The 27,684-nt window shown below is 37.4% G+C and overlaps 1 protein-coding gene across 1 annotated transcript in view; it reads right to left on the reverse strand.

The window, feature by feature from the left end:
- Syt1 (synaptotagmin 1) overlaps positions 1 to 27,684 on the reverse strand; it is a 502,043-nt gene that overhangs the window by 397,781 nt on the left and 76,578 nt on the right. The window lies entirely within an intron of this gene.

The following is a 27,684-nucleotide window of genomic DNA, read 5'->3' on the forward strand; positions in this document are numbered from 1 at the left end:
TTCGACACATCAACCCTATGATCCTATAGTTTAAGATGTAGAATATCAGGTCTGGAGAACTCAAGGGACTTTATCGGAAGTTTGAAATAAGGCTTTGCATAAGCAGCATGTTGGACACCATAAATGTATGTAGCTTGTCATTGGTCAGTTGAAACGTTAAGTTAATTAAAAAAAATGAATTGAGGTGCCTATAGCAACCAGACAAATCTGTTCTCTTTATAGTTTAGTTTTCAACTCTCTGGAGGAAGCTTACATGGTAACATCCTGTTATTTGAGGATTCAAGTTTTCCTACTGTATCATAAGTAAATACGTAATTCCCTGCAGCTCTTTATCATCACCAGAATACGATTTAATAATTCACCTGCCATTGTTCAGCAATGCTTTTTATCAACTAATGGATCAGGATCACGCTAGCATAAACCCGCCAGATAATGTGATGGTTTTCTGTGTTTGAGAAAAATCACAGTCCTTGATTTTAAATAACTGATGATATGCGTGAGTTTATTTGTTGAGTGGCTTTTGAGTCAGTTTCCTGGTATAACAGGCTCAGGTTATCTCTATCTACTTGTTTAAAACTGTAATTTATTCAGTGAAAGTTCGATACTTCAGCCGTGCATTTTTTGGGGGAGGCTGGAAGTTCTTAGAGATAAAAAGTATAAAAAAAAAAATAGGTGCTTCCATCTTGAGAAAAATTGGACATAAAAAAAGAGATAAATTGCCAAGTAACACAATGCATATTGAGAATACGCCAAGCACACATGAGATTTTTTTTTTCACCCTCAAGAATAATTCTAGCTGCTCACTGAGAATGAAGCAAAGGTGATTATCACTGACATAGGTAGAGGTGTGTGTGTGTGTGTGTGTGTGTGTGTGTGTGTGTGTCCTTCATCAAATTAAAGGGCACAAGGTAATCGAACTTTACATTTCTGAGCTATTACAACCTGGGATTATTTAATAGTTTACATAATTGTATCCCTTCACAACTGTATTATTTTCCACCGTGGTTTCCGGCACAAAGTAGTTTTTCCCACCAGCAAACATCTGTAAGGTTTCTTTCATGACTTTGTGTTTCAAAAATATTACTTTCTCAGAGAAGAGGGCTACTAGCATCAAATTCTCCATGACAGAGAATATATGAGTAAGCAAAACATATGAATTCTGGAAGCCAAACGGTAGAAACGAAAAGCCATCTGTCATTGGGAATGTGGGCTTACTTGCAAGCCATGGACTTCCAGTTGTGTGCTGCAGAACAGTGGTAGCACAGACTTCCATAGACTAGAAGACTGGTTTACATAGTCACACGATTAAAGAAAATAAAGCCACTACCAGCATAGATGAAGAAGTGTCTTTGTGGCATGGTGGAGCATCTCTCGAGTATATGGTATTAAAAACAAAGACATCAGGAATTTCACAGGCAAATGGATTCAACTTGAGCCTTGGGGCTCTCAGAGACTAAACCACAAAGCAAAGAGCACCCCTGCCACTCCCGCATATATGTAGCAAATGTGCAGCTTGGTTCATGAAGATCCTGAACTACTGGAGTGGGGGCTATTATAAAAGCTGTTGCCTGTCCGTGAGGTATGTTCTAGCTAGGCTGCCTTGTGTGGACACAGTGGGAGAGGATGTGCATAGCCCAGCAGAGTCTTGATGTGCCAGGATGGGAGGAGTATACCCAGGGGGCCACACCTGCTTAGTGGAGAAGGGAAGGGGGAAGTAGGGGAAGGACTGTGGGAGGGGTGACAAGAAGGGTGTCAATAAGCAAGATGTAACTTGAATAAGAAAAAAAAATTCCCAACCCCAGTCAGAAACTGCTTTGCCCTGAGCTGCATAAAACTATACATCATCATCTGCAGACATTTTCTATAGAAATCAATTTTTTTAATTTTCTTAGAAACAGTTCTACGCTAGGCAGAGTCCAAGGAATAAAGAAGATAGGAAGTACTGACTTGATCTTCATGCCACTCTAGGGTGATTGCCAGACTATCCTTGGAGTGAGATGTCTTTTAATTTATCAATTGTTTTCACCCATTTCACAGATGTACTATAAATTTTACTGGGTAGACATGGATTACTGTAATATTCTAAGCATCTGAAATAACCTGGGCTTAAGATACATCTTCCTGCCAAGAAAAACTGCCCAAATGACTTCCCCAGAAAACAATTTTGAAATGTGTTTATTTTTGCCTCATTTTGAATTTTTTTTTTAGTAGCTAGATTATTTTGGTTTACACATAACAGACTTCCTCATGGCAGTTTTCATTTTCTTCGTTTTGGTTGGTTTTCCCCTCAATGTGCTTTCCCTTCCCCATCTCCTTACCCTCCCTCATCCTGGCATAAATCCCTCCCTCTATTTCTAGTGTCCCCCTTTCTCTTTGACAGCACATACACTCTACGCTTTTCCTACAATGTTCCCTTTAGGGCTCATTTTATTCCCTGTCTTGGGGGCACCTTTCTAGTTTCCCGGCATCTACACTTACACGAAATACACATATGAAAATATCAGAAGCTAAGGTTTGCATATGCAGGGTAACATACACTATTTGCTTGTCAGAGCCTGGGCCATCTCACGTTATACACTTCCCAGTGCTATGCATTTTCTTGCAAATTTCATAATGTCATCTTTCCTTCTGGCTGAATAGCACTCTATCATGGAGGACATTTTCACTATCATCAGCTGATGGGCAACTAGATTGGTTCCACTTCCTAGCTGTTGCCAGCTGAGCGACAGTGAACAAATATTTCCTTAGTAGTATAGACAGACCTCTGGGGATATCCCTAACAGTCAGCTCAATAACGTGAAAGTTCTACCATTAGTATTTGGAAAAGTGCTACACTGTTTTCCATAATGGCTGTACCCATTCAGTCTCTCACAGAAATGAATGAGGGCTCTTCATTCCTTACCAGCACTGTCCCTCCTTTGTTTTCTTGAGGATAGCCATGATGGCAGAGGTGGAATAGAATCTCAACGTAGACGTCATTTGCATTAGCCTCATAGCTAAAGATGTGGAATGGTTTAAAAATATTTATTGCCAGATAGCATTCTTCTTTTGAAAACAGTGAGCCTGGGTTGTTTGTTTTCTTGTCTGTTTTCATTGCTGTTCTTTATGTTAGCCGACAGAGATTTCTCCCTCATGTGGCTGACTGTCTCTTCACTCACTTAACTGGCCCCTTTTTTGTTCAAGAGACTCATAATTTTACAGGTCGTCCCATTTGCTGAAGGTTGGCTGTTTAGTGTCATTTTTTAAAAGGCTAATTGGAATAGTCCTTTAATATGGAAAATTAACTTTCTAGAAGCCAACGTAGGGTAAAGGATTCAGCGAATCTTCGCAATGCAAGTAGAAATGATTAGTTTAGGGTATATGACCTCACACATCTGACCTCATGGATAAGCAAATCAGAGACAATAAAGTAGCCAATTACCCAAGACGTGAACATTTAAAAATAATTACAGTTGATGGTTTTTTCCCCCAAAATGTTCTATATTTGCATGAGAGGAGTCTTGTGTACAACAGGCAAAGGAAAAAAGAAATGGAGGCAAGAGGCGAGAAAGTGACAGACTGGACTTTTCATTTCTTTTTCCTAGCTGAGGAAACACTTTAGGGTTAGATAGTTTCTAATTTTACTAGAAACCTAGAAAGAAAAAGCAAATGAACAAAATGTAAAATTCATAGCCAAACAACAACAAAACCCATCAGGAATTATCGTTTTTTTTTTTTCTTGCTACTACCTCCTCATGGACTATACTACCGAGTCGGTAAATTCCATAGACAGCATGCAAAATTACTGCATTTATATACTTATTTATAGGCTTGCAACAAGGTTTCCTGTGTCTACTCCTTGAAAGATGATCATAAACGGAAACTCTGACGCCCAAATGTACAATTGGTTGGTGGCATCAATGAAGTCTCAGCCCATTTGCTAGACCTCAGTCTCGTGACAGACACCATGTCATAGAGATTATACGCTGCCCCTACTCATTATCCACACAGGCTACGACAGACCAGTATAGCATATTGCCTCTGTCTGAAAATTCAGAGTTCTTAAAAGTAACATAAAATACATAGAAAATTTTGCTTTGTTACAACTATGGTGTTTTGTCCTTTTAACAATAATGTTTGGGAAAAATCTTTTATAGCAGTTTTCTTTGTGAGATGAAAGGTACGAGGGTATTTAGTATAATTTTTTTCCATTGTGCAGTTATAAGAAAAAAGTGAATTTGAAAAGCTTGTCTCTCTTGCCCGACTGAGTTCGCGGAAAAAAATTCATTTGCTTTTGCATTTTTTTTTTCTTGAATTCTAAAATACTGGAGTTTGTTAGAGTTGGGTTTGTTCACTTGAGATGCTTCTTTTGTTAGCAAAGAATAATGAATAAGTTTTTTTTTTTCATTTTAAAGTTTGATTTCATAGTTTTCAAAACAGGCTTAGACCTCATCAGTGAATATATTTATTTGCCAAAGAATCATCTAGCTTTTTGCTGAAGACCATCCGCATTGTGAGGAAGTTACACATGCTAAACTGCTGCTCTGTTGAGTCATGGCGGCACGTTCCTCCCAGGTAACTACGGGTAATAGTGATCACTGTAAGGATTTAGGTAAACTGAGCCAAAGTATACGCAACGGAGCAGGGAAAAGCACACAAGCGTGCAAGTCGATTCTCCCTCTCTAACCCTCCCCCTCCCCTCAGGAGATAAAGTCCTAGTTGTTAGTTTCATGCCAATAACCATAAAGCCAGTCACAGTCTCATTTGAATAGGCTACGAAATGAAAAGTCTCCTCATGACCACAATCAATCTTGTAAGCTCAGAACTGCCGCAGACTGAGGGGCAGCGGCGAATGGAAAAGGGAAACAGAGCGAACAGCAGTGAACAGAGACAAGAATTTGATGGAATCAAAGCACAAACCTGCGGCATGTTGCCATGGCACTCTCCTCAGATCCAAACGATTTCAGAGGATGCTTCTGAATGTTACAGTAAAATAACACATCATGGATGTTATTTAATATGTGTCAGCTTTTAAATAGTGTGATTTATTATATACTACAATACATATAACTATTTATTTATTTTACTACAGACTGAAGTTAAGGAACAATGGGTGAAATTCTGAATGGAAAAAACTCATGAGTGATATTCAGATCTTTTGAGAGCTGTGTTCATCTTCACTGATCAATTCCTTAACGGTGTTAGTCTTGGGTTGCCATGGAATTCTTTCTTTCCCTTTAAGCACAATGTAAAAACTTTAATTCAGTCCAACCTTTGATTTTATAACTCATATTAAAAACATATATCAAACCACTTTGTCCAATACCATTGTTCTGGAGATTGGATGAATTAATCCAATTCAACACAAACATTCACTGAAGAAGAGAAAAAGACCTATAAAATATTAGCTGAAATACAAAAAGGCAGCGTGTGTTTATACTGGTGGAATAGCTAAATGTTGTTTTAAAATAAGTAACTTAAGCTTTTTGTGTAAATTAATAAGCAGTAAAGAAACCATGTTGAAGACAGTGGTGTTTAGGACACCATAAACAGTTTTGCAATTTACACAAGGGGCTTTAGTCTAAAAAGTAAAAAAAAAAAAAAAAAAAAAATCATGTTAATGGAAACAAATGTAAAATTACAGTCTTTTTAAAAGTGTACTATCATGTAATTGTTTATTTTGTATGACATGTTTTGCCTGGGGCTAAGTCTTTACTTTCCATGGTAACCCTGTAAAGCTGAGCGAGAAACCTGGAGACAGCAAGCACTACCCAAAGGATCAGAAAAGCTCCTGTTCACATAGGTGGAGAACAATGTGAACACTTGAATTCAGTCCAACCTCTGATTTTATAATAATTCATATAAAAGCATATATTAAACCACTTTGCCCAACACCATTGTTCTGGAGATTGGATGAATTAATCCAATTCAACATAAACATTCACTCAAAAAAAAGACTATAAAATATGTACCAAAATACAAAAAGGTACAAAAGTGTACAGCAGTAGCCTTCTCACTCTCGGCTTCATAAACTACCCATTTTCTTTTGGAATTCACATATTCCTTAGGTAATAACAATGTAAGTTAAAGGACTAGACTCACTCTAAATTGAGCAACAGCATGTTAACATGATTCCTCCATCAAATGTAAAACATCATAGTTTATTCCAATAATTAAGATTTCTCCCAGGCCCATGAGATTTTTCTAATTAATTTATTATACTGGATAAAAGGAAAACTAAGAAATTAGTTTCTACCCTCTAAAGTTACCTCATGCTTCTGAGAGCATTATCAAAGAAGCCTTCACATGTTTATAAACTAAGAAATTAGTTTCTACCCTATAAAGTTACCTCATACTTCTGAGGGCATTATCAAAAAAGTCTTTACATGTTTATAGTGCTGGGCATGAAGCCAAGGCAGCCCACATGCTAGGTAACGCAGAACCCATTACCCAAAGAGAAATGCTGATGAAGCTAGCATTTTAAAGTGTTCATAATTAAGTCTAATTAATGACAGACAGATAAAATTTTAGAACATTAAATAAAACTAACAAATGCTAAATGGCTTTCATTATTTCCGTATTTTAGACTATGTACTGATAAACAAATGCAGTGTTTTCTTTGAGACCTTTTATTCTTTAGGCATATGAAGTAGGGCAAATTATATTAACTACTATATAAGCATGTACCTACTTAGTAAAAAGCATTGTATCTAATAAACTTTTTGTAAAAAGAGGTAAATTAACAATCAGCATCTTCTTTGAGAATCTAACCTGTTTAACTATCTAGGGATGTCTTTGATCTGAAAACTTCAGATTTCTGGGACATTGCTAAATTTATTAACATTAACATTTACCATGTACAACAATGGTTCTCAACCTTCCTAACGCTGCCACCCTTTAATACAGTTCTTCATGTTGTGGTGACCCTCGACCATAAAATTATTTTAGTTAGTACTTCATAACTGTAGTTATGTACTACTGTGAATAATTGTAATGTGTTTTCCTAGGATCTTAGGCAAAGGATGTCCAACCCCTCCAAAGGGTTCACCACCCGCAGGTTGAGAGAGGTTAATGTACAAGTTGTTGCTTTTCCAACAAGGAAGATAAGATAATTTCCAGTTGACAATTAAGAAAGCTTGGGAATGAAGTAACTATGTAACTTCCTCATGGTTACACTATTAGGTGTGACCTAATATATAGGTTGAGACTTGATTTCTGACTGAATTCAAGCTCAGGACCTTGACATATCTGCCATGTTTATCATATGAATGAAAGTCAATTTTCTTTGCTAAGTTAACATAAAGAGTAGAATGAACAAAGTATACACACAAACACACATACACACACACACACACACGTCAGACTCAAAATGTCTGAGACTATAACCAACTCCCTCAAACTTCTGTCCTTTCTTCCTTACTTGGGTATCCATATATTCATTTTAAATAGTTTTTATGGCTATTTTACAATGAGCAAATAACACAAATCCAGAGGACAGACAATTTAGTATAAATACCAGATTGACTCATCCCTGTTTCTTTCTTGTTTTCTGGAAGCAGTATAGTTCTGTAAATAATTTCTTCTATGTCCACAGAAGATAGGATTTCTCTCCATTTCCACTCTTAGTATTAAGACCACTGACTCAAATCGTTATCCCTTTATATTAGAGATGGAAACAAATCTGGAATAACTTGCTCCATTTGGTCCATTCGTACCACCAATATAAAGTTAATTTCCCTAAAATACCTGATTGGATAGCCATTCCCATTATTGGGAAAGAGCGATGACAGAAAGAGCAATGAACATTGATTCCTGGCCTATAATTAAGACATATTCCCCCTGAAGACAATCTTGATCCTCCATCAAGGCATTTCCCATAAGGCATGAGCTACAAACACAAAGCTAAAAATGTAAAACTGGTAAATTGTGTCACTTAAATTTTTCAAGCTTTGATGAGGCCACCTGAACTCATTCGATGAGAGGGACTTCTATTTCCTGGACACTATTGACTTCAGTTTTAGTTCTTCATACATCATCACCTTGTACACCATAGTAAGATCAACACCTAGAATAAGTCAATGTATTTGTTCTAGCCTAACTTGCCATTTCTATCCCGTGCCTGGTACCATACAGTTTTCATACCATTCTCCGTCATTCAAAAATGCTTCAGCCGTATGGATCCTTCCTTCAGCTCAATATACTTTGTCTGTCTCCACATTCTTTACACTTTGAATTCCCTCATGGTCTTTTCCTGGAAATTTGCAATATATTGTCTTAGTTTGTCCCAGTCTCTCTTCAATAGCCATTTTTTTGGGTGGTGGTTATAGGGAATCTTCTCTATAACCCCAGTACTCATACTTATGAGGATTTTCTGTATAATAGCTGCATGTGACATTACAGATGATGTTCACTTGTTAATTTGTTTCCTCTCCTGAATGCAATGCCTGAAAGTAGAAAAGTTTGTCTTATCCACTCACCTAATACCACAACTTAGAATCTAACTCAGGTAAGTTCTCTATAAATAAATGTGTGTTGACAGATTTTCACACCTCAGCTTAACTCCTATGTCTGCTAAAACACAATAGTAAGTATGATACTGGCAAGAAGCTCCTTGAAGACATGTTTAAGTATTCTGTCATGTTGGTAAGCGACTCCCTGTTCTATGCCTGACACAGGGCAAGTGTGTAAAACACATACATTAAAAGCAGTCCACATACCACTAGACCTTTCAGACCTAGTTTCTTCACAGAATTCAGAGGGAATGAAGAGGCTCATTCTTTCTGAATCTGTTATAAATTGGGTTGGGAGGATTGTGAAATTCCGAGTTGGCTCAATTGTTAAGAATTCTCACCAATCTTGCAGAAGACTAGTGTTTGGTTCTCAACATCCAACATCCGTGTCTGGGCTTTACACCCTGTAACTCGAGATCCATGTGACTTGGTACTCTCTTCTGACCACGATGGGCACTATACATGCACACGCATGTGCATACACACATACATACACACACACACACACACACACACTTAAAAATAAAGTCATTCTAAAAATATTTTGTAAATGCTCTTGGAACATTTTGTTTTATAGATGAGTTTTAAATGAAGTGGTGTAGAACAGACACTTTGTTTATTTTTCTGTTTCCTTGACCATTGCTCACAAGATGGTCTGTCCATTTTGACATTTTTCCTTCCTCTTTTCCTTCCTTTTTTCTTCCTGTTTTCCTTCCTTTTTCCTTCCTTTTTTCCTTCCTTCCTTTTTTCCTCCCTCCCTCCCTCCCTCCCTCCCTCCCTCCCTCCCTCCCTCCCTCCCTCCCTCCTTCTTCCTTCCTTCCTTCCTTCCTTCCTTCCTTCCTTCCTTCCTTCCTTCCTTCCTTCCCTAACTTCTTCCCTCTCTCCATCTTTATATTTTGAGGGAATTATAAGGTTATATAGCATAGAGGTCATTTTGAAAATATAACTGATATTTCAGTAAAAACTACACATGTGCTATACATTACTTATATTCTAAGGAGACAAACAATCCAAAGCCAAAACAGGAGTGGGCTCTCTGGACACTGGGATAAGAGTCTTTCTTTTTTTCTAATTTTGTTCCCTTTGAAGACAAGTATACTCAATTTTCTTCAAAATTAAGCCAAAATATTATTTTCACTTGGGCTACTCATCCAACCACATATTCATTTTATCTTCCCTAAAATGAATCTTCTAAGTCATGTATTTTTATAAATTAGTTACTTGGATCTATTAAATCTCCAACAATGTTGCTTCCCTATCCCATCCCATTATGTTGACATCAACCTCCTGATTATCAAATTCACACCCCCTCCCCATTTTCAGTTTTGAACACTTCCACAAGGTAAATCTGTCAAACGCCTTTCCTTTCCGTTCCATTTAAAATCTTTGCTTATGTGTCAGTGTGTGTACTTTGGAGGTTTCCTATACATGTGCTTTGTTCTTTTCATTTTCTTATATCCCATCTGTATTCGGTTCTTTAGTTCTTGATCTTTAGTGTTGTTCTATCTCCATACCCTTCTAACCCTCTAACAATTTCAGATAGTACTGTACGCCAAGCATCTCGACACTACATATTTATGGCTGCTGTCTGTACTGCACCTTTGACCCAAACCTACAAGTGATGGTGATCTACTGGTGGATTTGTTGCTCAGATGAAAAGCTGCATCCTTGCCCAAGAGCATCTTCTAATTTTGTGTGTCCTAGCTCTGTGTGTGATAAGAACTGAGAGCCAACATTTGGCTTCTCCCAATTTACACTGGCAAATCTGATGAAGTGTCATGTATTATTGATGTTTGCGATGAAATGACTCTGATATTTTTTTCCTCTATGCTATCAGCTCCCTAACTAATTCAGGAACGTATGTGTTTCAGCTTTCTGACTGATGTCTTGCCTTTAATATCCTGCCACATCAGAGCCAGCTCTGCATTGCTCTGCCCTGTAGCCTCACACTCTTTATACTAACAGAGTCTTTTCTATCACGATTAAAGCACTCACTTTATCCTTGAAACTACTACACTGGACTGTATACATGTCCACTTTCTCCATCAGGTTATTAATTCCTTAAGGGCACAAATGATGTCTCAGTCTTTCTCATAGCTCCCATACCGTTACCATGGCCACAATATGAACTCAATAAATATTTGTCAAATTGAGTATGAGATGTCTGAGCAAAGACAAATCAGCAAATGTGTCATGCTGTAGTAGGCTGGGTGAGATGCCACTCTCTGCTCTGAAACAAGAAGATAAAAGAACATTGCTATTTTTAATGTTTTACATACAAATATCCAACAAGACCTGATTTATTGTCCCTGTTACTTATTTTCAGTAACGTATTAGAAAAATAAGAGAATTTGAAAGAAAATACTGATTTCATACATAGTCAAATATCAACGCTAATTACATTTAAGTTTCCTCTTCATGAATATTAACTTGTTCTTTACATTTGGGTGAAGAACACACAGGAAGTAAGTACTTTCTTAACTATCATATCAGATACCATAGTGGGGGACTAATCCACTTTTATAAGTTTGGGAATTCTGAGATCAGGCTAAGGCTCTCTAAGTATCTACATGACTTAGCCTGCCGGTAAGCTTTCATTTTTAGTGATCTGACATAAGTGATACGAGAGATACACGCAACATACACCTCATGAAAGTTGAAAATTTGAAGAAAAAGAAAACTGATTATTATGCAAAGAGATCATGAAAACTGAGATTTAGAGGAACTTAGTTTTGACAGCGACTTTACTACTGGATCCGATGTATTGAGAATATTGCTATAACTCTTGTATCATTGAAATAGTAGTATAGGTGCCGGGTTTACAGTTACAAGGACAAAACGACACCAGGTATGATGAATGACTCAGGTGTGTAACTGTTCCGCCAACAAGGCAGACAACAGACATAATTAAAAGCTGCGAATTCTTTAGGGTAGCATTCTTACTTCATTTACTTAGGAATAATTTATGCTTACCTAGTTGGTTCCAGGCAATGTGAAATTTTTATTATACCCTAACACATGATGATTAAGAGACCTAGAAATAATATTGCTTCAAGAATCAGCTATGGTCTTTTTTATTTTTTTATTTTGCAACCCCTCAAATGGTTGCTGGCTTTATTTGTCCCTCCACCTCTCCCTTATCCTCTCCCACTCCATGTTTGATCCCCTTGTTTCTGCACCACCCCACCCATCCATATCTATTCTACTTTTCCTTCCTAGGGAGTTCAAATTCTTCCTCTAGTCCTTTACTATATACCTGATCTATTACTAAAATATATTAGAGGATTAAAAACTGTGTGCTCTTAGATACCCTAGGATATATAATCTCCAAATCTTATATAAAAATATTAAAAAACCTTAAAAACATCATATATTCCATCCTATAGCCAATATATTCATCCTAAATCTAAAGATAAAATAAGGGACTTTGTTAACTCTAAGTGTTTCAAGCTTAAGGTAGATGAATATATCATGGCTATAAGTGAGGAAAATGCTTATTCTTTCTGATAATTTCTTATAAAACATGCACTCAATTATTTATATGCTATGATAGCACCAGTTTTATTTTAAAAAGCTCTCTTTGAAATCTAGGTTATAATTGAAATCTTAGGTGTGCGGAACTTGGAGAAAAAAATGTTTCCAGGAATACTCAGTGTGAGCAGAGGTTCTAAAGACAGTGGCCATGTGACCAGAGGAGCTGAAGCACAAAGAATCATTAGGAACATTGACTCATAAAGCTATGACGAGGGATTTATCTCAGAACACTGCATGTCACAGGAGTCTCCCTACACTTTAGAAAGTTATTAAAAGCTAGATAGTACCCCACTGTACACACATAATTTCCACCCATTCATCTGTCAGGTTATGTCCCCATTTAAGATATCATCAGTAGTATTGCCATGGCCAGCAACATGCTAATAACTTTTCAAGATTTTGGTTTCAGCCACCATCTATAAGAAACACAGAAGTGACATTTCTGGATGACTTGATCATCATAATTTCTGAAGCAATTCTATATTGCTTTTAAGTATAGTTGTTCTATTTCCCATTGTCACCAATATCATGCAGACATTTCTGATTTTCCACATCCTCACCATCACTTACTGTCATTGGTCTTTTTGGAAACAGCCATTCTTTGTGGAATGACAGGATAGATAACTGTAGTTTTGGTCTGCCTTTCCTTGGTGATTGGGGAGGGTGGATAATTTATTACATGCCTGGTTGTTTACATGTAATGTTTAGAGAAATATCTGTTAATGATTTTAGAGCATTTTAAAATCTGGCTAATATTTGTTTTGCTATAGATTTTCAGAAGTTCCTTATCTTGTTCAGAAAATTACTTTATATAGCTTGCATATATTTTCTTCTATTCTTTATTGTTTCCTTGGTGGTATACAGAGAACTTAGATTGATTTTAATCTGTTTTTTGCATTTACTGTTTCTGTATTGATTTTTTTATCCATAAAACCATTAAAGGGGCCTGTGTCATATGTTTCCTTGTTTCCTCTCAGAATACAGATGAACAGACTTTAAAAATATGGTGCATGAATGGAATAAAATACTATCCATCTTTTATAAACATGGAAACTCCAAAGTATACACAACACAGATAAATACATGAAAACTGCTAGGTGAGAAAAACCCGTGAGAAGTAAGAAGGACAAAAATCAGTATGATTACACTTAAAGGAGGCATCAATGACAAGGTCACAGGAAACAAACTGGAATGGTGGTTAAAACAGGAAGGAAATGAGGGACTTCCCCGAGTTCAAGTAGGATAGATAAGTTCTAGTGATCTCGTCACTATGGGCAACTGTATTTTTTTAAATCCTTAAAAATTGTTTTAGGGAAGATCAGGGGCATGATTCAGGGGTAAAATTCAGACTTAGAATGTTCAAGGCCCTGGGTTTGATTAACAACATTCAAATCAAATTATTCCTAAGACAATATATTGGTGCCAAGTGTTTTTGCAACAAAACAACAAAAAGAAAGTCAATCAAGAGTTTTCAAGTAGCATACTCAACTTGATAGATGCTGAATTTTAAAAACAATATCGTCTTTTCAGGGAACAAGGTATGGCATGGTAAGTAGAATTCAGAGACCACAATGATGATGAGGAAAAGTGAGTTATTTCCTTAGAGTTTTGATTAATTTCCTTGTTCCTATATGGCTTAAAGATTTTTCTGACAGCTATAATCATACCTTATTCCATGGAGATCAAGAGGCTAGACTTTACTATTCTTATCCACATAAGATACACATGCATACTCTAACATAAATGTTTATGGATATGTGTGTACACATCCACACACAAATATCTATGGCATGTATGTGTGTTCATTACAATGTTGACTTATTTGCTTCAAGTTGGTTGATGCAGCCAGCCTTGAGATGTTTTCTAAATACTGAGGTTTGATGCCTACTAAACCTTTGTATGTCACATGTGATAATTATAAACAGGAAAATATGAGAATACTTGATCTCTAGGGGTAGTATATTAATTTTACAATTCTAGAAAAAAAAAAGCTCCAGAGTGATTGCTGTGTTGAAGACAGTGCTGTCAGTCCCTTAAATATAATTAGGTAATTTACTTTTTGGAGGAATAATTGGCAATAATTTCTGTGTATCTATGATCCATTATATATCCTCGTGAAATAATTACCTAAATCAGAAAAGTGACTCAAAGTTCACAATTATCTATGCATGTAAGCACAGTCCTAAACACGGAAGAAAGCAAATTAACATCAACCTAAAACAAACCAGATAACATTATTTCCAAATCAAAGCGAATAAACATATCAAACAACAACAGCAACAGGAAAGTGAAGGCTTAGAACACTAAACTCACAACCTGATATATCCATCTCAATAGGCTTCCCATAGGAAATATGTAAAAATTACAAAATTTTAGGGGTGTTTTTAATCTCCCCTTTCATTTTTTTGAGTGATTATGAGTAAAATGAATGGAGCAGATTTTACTATGAAATCAGGAAAGAATAGGTCCAGGTACAGAATAAAAGGCAAGGCACACTTACCTGAGATTGACATGTTAAGCAGAAACACATAGACAAAGCAATCATTCAGTTTTATCAGGTAGATTATATCTAGGAAGGATATCGTTAAATCTGGTATGAAGAGCTCTTTGGCCTTAACAGTTTTCAAGGTATTAGTAAACCTTCAGTAAGTCTTCGCTATTAAGCGAGGTAACCTACAACCTCCTTCTTGGGTGTATTTGCCACATTGCTTGAGTACCAAGGAAATTCAGAGGAGCCATCAGGGTTTGGAAAGACAAGAGGACTATTTTTAACTACCTTAGAGCTAAAAGCAACAGATTGGTACAACACAAACTCCACCACAGTAATCCCATTTCACTAGAATTAAAAGGAAGACCTGCTCAAGGCCTGAGGTAGCAGAGTTAAGACTATCACAATGTAAGAAATACTAAATTTTTCCAAACAATGAGCACTTGGGCACAGACGCAGGCTCAGCCTATTTTAGAGAGGAAGAATGAAGACAGATGTGTCACTAAAGAAAGTTTTAGCTAAATTAATGGGCGAAGAAGTCGTATCGGGCTATAAAAGAAAGGATTCTAATAGTTTTATATTGTTTTCTGCCTCTTCCACATGTTCCTTGGGGCCAATATGTAGACACAGACCATTAGGCTTAATAAAACTTTTATCATTGCAGCATAAGCTAATATTATTTAGTTCTCCAGGGAAAACATGGCAGGTCTTTCCTTACAATTTTTAGCTAGCCTATTGGCCCTTTGAAAAATCTCAAAGACATCTATCATTGCACTGCCTGTCTCTCAGATGCCATATTTAGCTGGATGGATGGAGAAGAGTCTTCCTGGAAATGTCATCATGTGCCGTGACCTGGTTTTAACAAGACACTAATGGTTTCACTCTGTATTGGCTTCTTTATCTAGGGTCCTATTTAGGGAAAACCGATGTTCTTGCGGCAGTGAGAAAGTCAATCTGTCCCTTACAGCTAGCTCACCAAATGGTTTTATTAGTTGCTAGAGCATTTTCCTTTATCCTCCTCCTGCTCCTTCTCCTCCTCCTCCTCTTTCTCCTCCTTCCTATTCTGCTTGCTATTCGTCTTCTCTCTCTCTGGGTGAAGGATACTAAATTGGAAAGTGTGAAAGCCCATGCCTGAAAGATGTTTCTACTTTATGTTTTATATACATTTATTTACTTAAGAATTTAGTCTTGCTCCAGACAACCAAATAACCCTATTAAAAATGAAGTACAGGGCCAAACAAAGAATTCTTAACTGAGGAAACTTGAATGGCCTAGAAGCACCTAAAGAAATGTTCAACATCCTTAGTCGACAGAGAAATGCAAATCAAAACAACCCTGATATTCCACTTCATACCAGTCAGAATGGCTAAGATCAAAAACTCAGGTGATAGTAGATGCTGGTGAGGAGGTGGAGAAAGAGGAACACTCCTCCATTGTTGGTGCAACCACTCTAGAAATCAGTCTAGCGGTTCCTCAAAAAATTGGACCCAATTATACCACTCCTGGACATATACCCAGAAGATGCTTCAACATATAACAAGGACATATGCTCCACTATGTTCATAGCAGCTTTATTTATAATAGCCAGAAGCTGGAAAGAACCCAGATGTCCTTCAACAGAGGAATGGATACAAAAAATGTGGCACATTTACACAATGGAGTATTACTCAGCTATTAAAAACAATGAATCAAGAAATTCTTAGGTAAATGGATGGAACTAGAAAATATCATCCTGAATGAGGTAACCCAATATTCAGAGGCAGATGGTCACAGCTAACCATTGAACTGATCAAGGGGTACCCAATGGAGAAGTTAGAGAGAAGACTGAAGGAGGTGAAAGGGTTTGCGGCCCCATGAGGAGCGCAACAATACCAACCAACCAGAGCTCCCAGGGTCTAAACCACCAGCCTGGGAGCACTTAGGGAGGAACCCATGGCTCCAGCTGTATATGTAGGGGAGGATAGCCTTGTTGGGCATAGGTGGGAGAGGAGATCCTTGGTCCCATGAAGGCTGGACGCTGAGTGTGGGGGAATTCGAGGGTGGGGGAGGGGGGGGGTAGGGTGGGGACATATCCCCATAGAAGCAGATGGAGGGGGGATGGGATGGGGGTTCCTGGGTGGGTGGGGGGAAATAGGGTAAGGGGATAACATCTGAAATGTAAATGAAATATCCAATAAAAAATAAAAAAAAGAAATTGAAAGAAAAATGGTAGAAATTTAGAGAATAAATAAGAGGAACTGTGTCTTTGATTAAAAAAAATAATTTAGTCTTGGCTTTGAAGATTGCATTATATATTTAAGTTAGAGCAAAAAGAAATATCACATGACAAAAAATTCTGGAATTCATGCTGCTACATAAAATAGTCACCTAGGGAAATCAAGGATGTCTAAAAAGATTTATAAAGAATTGAACTAAAATCCAGAAGAATTTATGTCTCTTTTATGTTCACCTTTTATTTTCCTTGATAACAAGTGAAACTGCCAGCACATATGTAGATAAGTTGCCATTTTGTTAAATTTCTTTGCCAGCATGCGGCTATTGTAGGCTATCAGACAAGTGTAAGATTTTCGGATCTCCATACATTACTTTGAATGCAAATGAAACGTGAAAGCAATTGGTTCTATAGACTGGATCTTCCTGTGGCTGTGATTTGCTCTGAGTCACTGGAGCTTTCCTGTGTTTCTCGAATCCTGTAGTTCAGACTCCTTAGAACAACATCTCTCTGAAGACGGTATGCTTCTGGGGCCTCTCTGATCACCACATCACATTCAAATGTACTTAGCTTCCAGAGGACTTCAAGGCATCTTCAACTGTTATCTCTCTTTTCCACTGAGTCCCTTCCTAACAAGAACAATTGAGTCTTTATTGGCTTGAAATGGGTAGACATCAGGAGCACTCTGTGATGGGGACACATACACGTAAGAAGCTTTGCATCTAGTATAGTTTTGTACTGTGAACCAAACTCTGTATGTTTGATTGATTGTTTCCTTTTAGATATGTCTTGCTAGAATTATATAACTGAAAACAACTGTGCTTATGAACGTCTTTCCTTCAGAGTCTGTAGGAAAGTCTCTCCAGTGGAAAACACCCTTATTTACACTTTAAAGTTCCAGCATCGATTCCTAAACAATGTCTTTGAGATATCAGATGTATAGGGAAAAATTAAAGAGTATTTGAAGCTCAGTCAGGCCTCCTTTTTAATGTAAGACAGCATTTTAAATTACAAATATTAATAAAATATAATTTCAACAGCTCTAATCAGACAGCTTAAAGGAGTAAATTCGCTGTAACGTGTAATTTTATATTAACAAATATATAGGGATATATTTAATAAGAAAAATCTTCGCTCTAGTTGAGTCACTCAATACTTAGGTATACTTTTGGAGATAGCATTTTATTTTCTGGAAGAAAGACTAAGTGACTGAATAATTTGTGGAAAATGATAAAAATGAGTTTTAAAGTCAGTATACTATATTATGTATGTATGTATGTATGTATGTATGTGTAATTTCACATAGATCATAAGAATATAACATCCTTGGGTCCTATGAATACTCTTCTGAATTTTAATTAAAATGACCTTGAACGTGTTCCTCACTGGTGTCAATGAAACAAGCTATGTGTAAGCATGCTACTACCCTCTTCATTTAAAATTATACCTACATGTAGAAGGGAAGCAGGAAAACTCGCTGAGCATTGGCAAGAATGCATTCTATGCCTACTGAACTTTGGAAAGCACCTGAGTGTAACTTTGGGTGAGGAAGGCATCACCCATCCAGAACAAGGACAACAAACTATGATATGGACATGGTGGAAAACCTTAACTCTGTATTTGAGAAGTCAAAGAGAAAGCTGACATGTCCAATGAGTCCTTGAGGGTCACGGGCTCCTTGGTTGTTAGGTGGTTGGTGCCATGAACAGAGTTTCTTTTGCCTGCTGCCACTTGTGTCTGCAAAATGCAATCCTTTGACTAAAGGGTTTCTGGAAAAGGAGGCATGGGACCTTTATCTCTGACTGTAACCTTCATCATAAGGTAAGATGTCAAGTATGTCCCCTAGTGACTATATTTTTACTCTTAAACATTATAATGTGCATAGAATCACCAAAGCCGTTGATAGCAAATGAAGCTCTGTAATGGTTTAAAAATAAGAAATTCTGGAAATGTCAAAATATTGGGAATAAACTAAGATTCAGATATGGACTTTTAAAATGACTTCTCAGCCATGTAGTTTCATATACTGTTAAAGATACACTCCGTTTTATAGGGTCCAGTGCTTACTTGCTGAGCATTTGGAAATACCTTTCAAATTAAGATCTCTCTGCCCATCCTTTTTCCCATCCCCCTGGCTCTGACTCTCTCTGTCTGTCTCTCTGTCTCTCTCCTTTCTCTTTCCTCTCTCTCTCTCTCTCTCTCTCTCTCTCTCTCTCTCTCTCTCTCTCTCCTGCCTTGCAAAGTTAAAGAAAACATGTAGTACATTTGGGCCAGCTTAGAGAACTCCGGCTCTCAAAGAAATTCAGGGAACAAAGGCTTTTCTTCTTGAAAGAAATAAAAAAATAATTCTGGCTCAACCCACCGACTGGCTGTATGTCCACAGGTAAATTACCTAATCTTTCTGTGCCCAGTGAAAAGCTGTAAAAATAAAGTAACAATTCCTTATCCCAGAGAGTTTTTACATTAGCTGATACAATGTGAGGACCAAGGTAGGTGCTTAAGTGCTTCAGCAGGTGGCAGAGCATGAGAGTGGGGAGTTTTCCTAAGATAGAGAAAAAAAGCATTTTCATTTAAGTAAAAGGAAAAGAAACATAAATGCTTCTGATGCATTTATAATAATAATGCGACATATATAAATAATATCTAGCAGATGGAAACTAAGTACATTTATCCATTAGCTTTTGCCTACCGGTAGAAGCCAGGATGTACACTTGGATAGCATAAGCATACATACGTATATGATGTACATTATGTATATGTACATGATGTATGTGTAGGATGTGTATATGTATACACACACACACACATATTATATTCACACATACATACTTGATGGCGGAAGTGTAAAATCTACCACTTCACAGTTCCACAGCTTCATGATGCCTGTTCCAACTATACAGAGGTTCATTGAGATGTATAGACTTTGGATCTGGTTAATTTTGCTAATAACATTATATATGATATTATATAATATATAATAAGAATATATAAAATCTGGATATATATATATATTTTCAATCTGGGTATATAATGTTTTGCCCAATTTTTTAAATAATAAAAGTTAATTTAAAAATTAAAAAAGAAAGGAAATAGCAAACAGGGAGCCAGGCTATAAATGTAAGCAATGAGGCTCCAGATTCCTTGACTGCCTGCCTTGTGTTTATATAACTGGACTGGGAGGAGGAAACTGAGGGAGGGAAGGAAAGCAGAAGCTTCTTAAACTATATGAAATGTATCAAAAACCTAAGTCAGAATCACCGATTAACATGGAAGACAAAGCCCCCAACTAGGTATCACTTATTATCAAATGAAATCTCCAGTTTTGCTGCAGATTTGGTTCTATATAATCAAGTTCTTGGCCAAAGGGGTTCCATAACCCCCCCCCCCCAAACAACTAAAGCGATTTCCAAGGCTATTCATTCCTTTCTACAAACTGATGGTAAGGTCTATTGCTGAAACAACACCCACATAACTCATTGAACACAGAGTCGGGCTGTTGGCTACCTAGAGCCTATGCTGCAACTGAATAGTGTTCATAGAACTGGAAGAAATTCTGTAAGCTATGAGAATAGGAAAGTAAACCACAATCTAGGTAGAAACACTCATCTACAATGATCACCTGCCTGCAAGATATGTGGGCACAAAAGTTGGGGGAGTAACCATCCACTATCTGATTGGGATTAAGGTGCACCCATTGAGATGGTACCCAGGTCTGGCTCTGCCTGGGTGGCCAAGAGCCTGAGATTGGATAGACTATGAACACGAGAAAAAACCAAATAGTACTGTTCTGTTAAAGGAATGTAGGAATAAAATGATTCTTAACAACACTCTGCCATATTCATAGATCAGGGTTTTACTCAGCCATCATCACTCCCCTCTGTAGTCGATGGAAACAAATACAGATCCAATACTGGAAAAATGTGCAGAGCGTAAGAGACCTTGGAACCCTCAGTATTAAATGGGATGTCGCCAGAGTTCTCGGGGAACTCTGCAGAAGAGAAGGCACATAGTCTGGAAGAGCCAGTGGTAATGAAAGACCCCAGGGAAACAAGTCTTTCTAGACACGGCAGGACTGATGCACATATGAACTCAAAGACTGTGGCATTATGTGCAAGGCCTGCAGAGATCTAAGCTTGAAAGGGTACCAATATTGAGAAGAGAAGTGAGCCCAAACCCCCATCCCTAAAACAGCACCTATCTCTAATTGATAACAGCTCTCAAAGGGAAACAACAGAATATACAAACCACACTTAAGGGAGCTAGTCCCAGGTGCAGTAGTGGCTAGCCAACACGAAATAAACTCAAACGTACTTTTTGAAGTTTTTGTCTTATAATGCTTGATGCATTGTGTGGGCTTTTAAAAAATGTTTTTACAGATCTCTTGCTTATATATTTTAGTTTGCTGGTTTTGTGCTTTTATTAAATTTGTGTGTGTACAAATGTGTGTCTCTGTTTTACAAGTGTTTCTTCGGTTCTCTTCATCTTCTGTGTGTTGTTGGTTTAGTCCTATTCTGTTTTTATTTTATTTATTTAATTTAATTTTATTTTTGTTAATCATTTAGATACCTGTTTGTTTTCTAATGAGAGAGGAAGAAAGGTTATTCATCTGAGTGGGTGAGGAAGTAGGGAGGAAATGAGAGGACTTGGGGGAAGGAAACTTTAATCAGAGTATATTATATGAAAAGTATCTATTTTGTATAAAACTTATGTTACAGATACTGCTCAAAATATTATTTACTTTATGTGAAATATGCCTAAATTCACACATGCTACAGTTCCATATATTTTGGATAAAACTTATGTTACAGATACTTCTAAAAATATTATTTACTTTATGTGAAATATGCCTAAATTCACACATGCTACAGTTCCTCGGTCAGTACTAAAGAATTCTCCCTTCTCTCCCAACACAACTCATTTCTGTTCAGAGAAAGAATGTATCTAGTTCAAAACAGCATAAAGCACCTTAGTTTTACAATGTTTCCTCTTATCCTGAATGTTTCTGCTCTTGTCCATGCACCCTGACCTCTTAAACAAATTGTTTTTAGCCAAACAACAATATTGGTCTGAAACTATGAATTTGACCTTGAAGTTTCAGGGGATCTGAGAATATGCAGTTTGCAAGATAGTTACAGTGCAGAAGAACAATGTATGTGCATATTATGTTCCATGTTTTCCCATTCTATAATCCACCCCCCACCCCTCCTAGAGTTTATTTGCTAGACACAGGGCAAGAAAAGGCTACTTTCTTCCTGGTCAATGATACAAAGGCTATCAAATTCACCAAATGGTTTTGATGCAAATGTTCCTCAAAACTCACCTACTGAGGGGCTCAGGAATTGAGAGCATATATTGCTTTTGAAGAGCTGGCATCTAGAGGCTGGCAACTGTCTATAACTCCAGCTCCAGGGATCCACTTTCCTTTCTTGGTCACTTCAGGCACCCACATCCACCATGTGCACATATGCTTTCCCCCCCACATAGATATATAATTAAATATAAATCTTTCAAGTTTTAAAATATTGGAATCTATACCCCAAAATGATCTGATTAGAGATGAGGGCTTTTGGGAAGTTATTATCATGCATCGGTTTAATGCTGCTCCAGAACAGGCCTGAGGAGTTTGTCTATCAACCCTTTCATGATGGGAAGATACATACATGAAGCCAAGTTTTAGGAAAAAGACTCAATCGGCAAGGCAGTGCCTGTTTCTTGGACTTTTCAGACTAAAACCATAAATGATGCATTTTGGTTGTTTATGAATTGCCCATCCTTAAAAGCATTTTGTTATAGCATTTTGAATGCAACTAAATCATAACTAGAAACCTGTATGAGAAAGAAACCACCTGTTCCTTCTTGAAGTCCAATATTCTGATTCTACTCAAGATCTACCATCAAAGCCTGAATGGAGTGTTTGAACACAGATCAAGTGATGCTTTTCTCACCTCCTGAATCCTGACCCTTCTGGTTTTCCAGATGCCACCTCAATATGTTGTGCTGTACAGCAGCTGGCTGAAGCTATTCAAAACTCCTAAAGCATTGTTATGTATTCGGGAAAAAAGAAGTTAGCCTTTAAACTATTTCAAAATTATCTTAGAGGCTCTGTCTAACTGTCGAATGAAAGATGAAGCCAAACGGATGCCGAAGAAGGATGAAATAAAAGCCCTCGAATTATGAAATTATAAGACTGAAGAGAAGACTCTCTAAGGGCACAGGAACTGAGCGCCTGCATTCGCGGCTTCCCCATCTTCAAGGTGCAGATAAAGATTTTAATTAGCTCCCTTCAAAACTGTTGTTAACACTCAAATAAAAATTCCATCATCACTTCCTTTTCACATAGTCCTCAAGAATGATCCCATGCCCAAAATAGAAATTAAATTCTAGATTCATATTGCAATGAAAGGAGAGAGAAATGTAATAGTACTGATATTGCATTTCAGCAAGTTACCAACAATATTTGATACTCATTACATATATGTGTGTGTGTGTGTATGACATATATGCTTTTTTCTCATCTACTATACTTAAAATACTTAAATGAAAAATATATACTTAAAGATACTTAAAATACTATCTGAGACAGTAGTGCCTGCAGTAATTTCCAGCAGTTGGAAGGTAGAGGAAAAATGGTCAGGAGTTCAATTCAATCCTTGCTCCAATGAATTCTGAGAGCCAGTCTGGGTTGCAAGAGACCTCCCCCCCCCACAGAAAGATCAAAATAACTAAGCAGATAAATTTATACTATTAACTTTAACAAACATCCCATCACTCAAAAATTTTCCTCCATAATCACCATATGTAAACACTAATAAACTTAATTCATTTTTATTCATTATAATATTAGTTCTCTATTCATATATTAATATATTAGTGCACTATTCATATACTTAAATACATTTATAGTCTCCCCTTTACTTTCCAATATATTCTCATCATAGTGAAAGGTCGCAAGGGCACCTTGTCAAGACCATTTTACTTTGATATCCATTACTAATCATCCTGAACACGAATTATTACATCTTCAGTTGCAAAATCTGTGTTAAAGTAATAAGTAGAAATGTAAGCACAAAGTTTTTTTTTTTTTTTTAATCAACTATCTGTTCATTTAAGCCGGAGAATGCAGTAACATGGGACACTTGGAGTTAATTCTGCAGTTATAATCTGCAGCGACCTTGCATCCCTTGTCAAGGTGATTTCTGGACATACTGCGTGAATCTTCACACAGAACGGCACCACAGAGAAAACAACATGTGTCAACCCTGTGGGTGGAAGGGACGAGCAATTTAAAACGTCTAATTACACGTCTCATCTCAGCTAAACATCCTGGAACAGACATGATTTACTGAGGATTAATGCATTCCTTCACTGGGCCCACAAGTGAAATAGCTAGGAGAAATGCATCTACTGTTCTTCAAGTCTTCCAATGAGTGCACTAAGTGCCTGTGCCTTCCATGGAAATCTACAAATTTGCCTAAAATGTTAGCATATATAGAAATATCACTGAGGATTGCTTTTGATGTGTGAATATATTTAATATTCAGAACTGATGAAGAACCTCATCAACCCAGAGTATCACTGAAGAAAACTCTGACCTACTGTTTCCCCCCCTTCCCTACATTCCTTGTTATTCTCTTTATGTGTTCTTTCTTCTTTATTTCTTGAGTTTCCTATTAAAAAACAGAAATATTTCCACCTGCAAAGTAGTATTTGTGTTTGTCAACTTCTTTGCTTTCAGTTTTCAAGCTGTATTAAGCTTTGTGCGTACAGGATGCCAGAATTCCTTCAAAGCGTGCTTCTGATGTATTCCGGCTTCTACTACGTTACACAAAATGGTTACAAGTCTGTTCACACTAGCTACAATTTTAGGATTTGATGATGATGGTGCTATCCTGGAACACAGGTCAGGCTCTCCATATACACACTCCCAGGGCTTAGAAATATATAGTGTTGTGGAAATAGAGAAACCAATTGCATCTAAGTGTACCTTTAAGCTATAAGCAAGGAAAACCAAAGGTAGCAGAGCATACTCACCATGCAGTGCTGAAGAAGACCGGTCATGACGAGACAGGGTCAGGATGGTACACAAACTGCCAAACTCCCCAGCTCCTGTCTGTATCACATACTCCTATTCTTAGATTTCATCTTCATAACCTTTGTCTAGCATAGTCTCACCATGATATAGCCATAGATCAATTACATATATATATATATATATATATATTCACATATATATATATATATATGTACATGTACATGTACATGTACATGTACATGTACATATACATGATGCTGAACATAGAAGTGAAATTCCTATTCCTGTATTTTAAAGTTCCTTTTTATTTCTTTCTGTAATCCCAGTCTTACTTGCCTTAAACAGTTTAAGATGGGCATGGAAATGGCTCATTGATTAAAGTGCTTTAACCATCTCCTGATACGAGCCATCTCCTGAGCTCATCTTAGGCATAAGAATCAGGGTTTGGAACCTCAGTATCTACATAAATACTAGGTAAGCATGGCGACTTCTCAGTATCTCCAGCATCAGACGAGGGGCATAAAATCCTGAAATGATGATGATTCTTGACTTTAAATTTGGGTGTCTACATCCATAGGCACAGAGGTCCATTTGCACACCAAGCTACTGCTCCACACACATGAAAGACACACACACACTAGACAAAGACAAAAAAATAAATTTAAGAGAACAAAGGTAAAAAAAGATGAAGAAAATGAATAAAAACAAAATTAAACAATCAGACAAGAGTAAACCATCCCAGGATGCGAATATAATTTCAACATTCTATTCAGGAAATACCACCAAACTCAAAAACCAGAGAAAGAGAAGGACAGCTGGAAAATGTTTGTTTAGCAATAGCCATTTCAGGAGACCAAAAACTACAGCGTAAATTAAGCTATTGATTTATTTTTGCTCTGTGGGGAGAGAAAAGAAAGAAAATATCTGGGCTGTAGAAATAGAGTGACTTTATTGTGTTGAAACATGACAAAAAGGCTGTCTAGGAATATTCTAGAATGGCCAATAAGTTAACAGTGACAACTGTAGTCTTTGGTGTAGCCCACCCTACAGTGTTCATCTGAACAGCGGATGAGTCACCACACCCTGACAACGAGTGCTGAATTTGAAGCAAATTGGAGCTATAATTTATAGTACAATAGAACCCATGACAGAGGCACATGCGGTCCAGGCTCTTTAAATATTCTATAAATAATAGCTGGGAGACACCCGACTGACAGTGAGCAGGGCTGGATGATGAATCATCAGGTAGTTTAAGAAAAACCCTGCCTGATTAAATGCTTTGTTTTCAAACCACCTGCATCGGTGTCTGCAGGAACAGGACAGATCAAATTGTTCTCAGTTTTATTTTGTTTTGTTTGTCAAAAAAGCAGACTGACTCATGAATGATAAGTTTTATTACATTACAAAGCTGATGTCTAACTGAAATCCCAAGGACTGGGTAAGTTTCATCATCTTCATTTTAGGCCTAGGATTTGGAGCATGGGTAAGAGGCAACTAATTCAACGACAGAACTCATGGCTTTTGGTTGTATGCTGGTGATTTTATTTTGGTCTTTATATCATGGATAATTCATTTTCCTACCCTTCACGTCAGGAGGCTTTCCTGTTTATCCCACCAACCAGTTACCAGATGCTCTTTCGACTAAGCTAATTACTGGAGTCTCCTTCCAAAGCCAGTGCTTGCTGAGTGTGGTCATTAGAGCAGGCAGAAGGGAGGACACCAGAGACATCTGAGATGACACACGTGCTCCAGCAAGCCATCCTTTAGCCAAGTCACGGGGTGCAGTATGGCAGCTGCAGCCACACAACAGCAAAACATTTGCTCAGGTGAACACAAATATCAAGTCATTCATCTTTCTTTTACTTACTACAGTGCTCAAGGGTGGGCCTAAGATCAAGGTCTCTGCCCTGACACGTAGTGGTTATTAACCGTCCTAATTTTATGTGAAGCAGGCATTCTTTACCCAGTGACAGAGGGATATCACGCAGAAAATGATACCCTTAGCACTAGTAGACCCCCTCTGGAACTTTTACATTACGAGAGCTCAAGTCATTGTTCAGAAAATGTAAATAAAGCCTACTTGTCATTTGACTTGGGTGTAGGTGAGTGTGTACACCCACACATAGCCATGAGAAGGTCACAGACTACAGGGTGTGCTGCTTTATCCCCCACTGCCTTATTTGAGACAGGATCTCTAAATGCACCTGGAACTAGACTGGCAGCGAGCAATGCCCAACAACCCTCTTCTCCACATCACGGGGGTCTTAGACAAGTGTGTGTTCACATTCACTGGAGATTCAATTTCAGGTCCTTGTCTTTGTGTAGCCAATGTGCATACCCTCTGAGGCACCATGTAGCCGCTCACTGACTTTTATGTTAAAATGCCCAGTGATAATATCATTTCCCTTGACATTGTGTTTTGTATCAGCAACTTGCTCCTGTATGTTTCTTTCCTCCTAAACAGGCACCTACTACATGAACATATCGGCTTCATGTCTCACCTTTGTTTCCCAGAGTTCAGTATGTAGTAACTATCTCATATGTTTTGGTTAAAATTTATGTGAATTAAGAGGTGGGTCCCATAACAGAGTGACGTTTAAATAATTAGGAGATGATGATAACGTTATAGCATAAAGCAACAAATTATACGTTGCAAAAGCTTATCTAAGGCTTTATCATGAAATAATAAAAAACTAAGCAAAAAGTCAACTCAGATAAGAGTCTAAGTTTAAGTATCCAAGGGAAATCAATCATGAGATTAAAATGAGATCACCTAAATTATCAGATTACAATGGGACCCCCTAAATCATCAGATTACAATGTGACCCCCTAAATCATCAGATTACAATGGGACCCCCTAAATCATCAGATTACAATGGGACCCCCTAAATCATCAGATTACAATGGGATCCCCTAAATCATCAGATTA

This window comes from Grammomys surdaster, unplaced genomic scaffold (genome assembly GCF_004785775.1).
Source record: "Grammomys surdaster isolate TR1022 unplaced genomic scaffold, NIH_TR_1.0 126028, whole genome shotgun sequence".
Lineage (NCBI taxonomy): Eukaryota > Metazoa > Chordata > Mammalia > Rodentia > Muridae > Grammomys > Grammomys surdaster.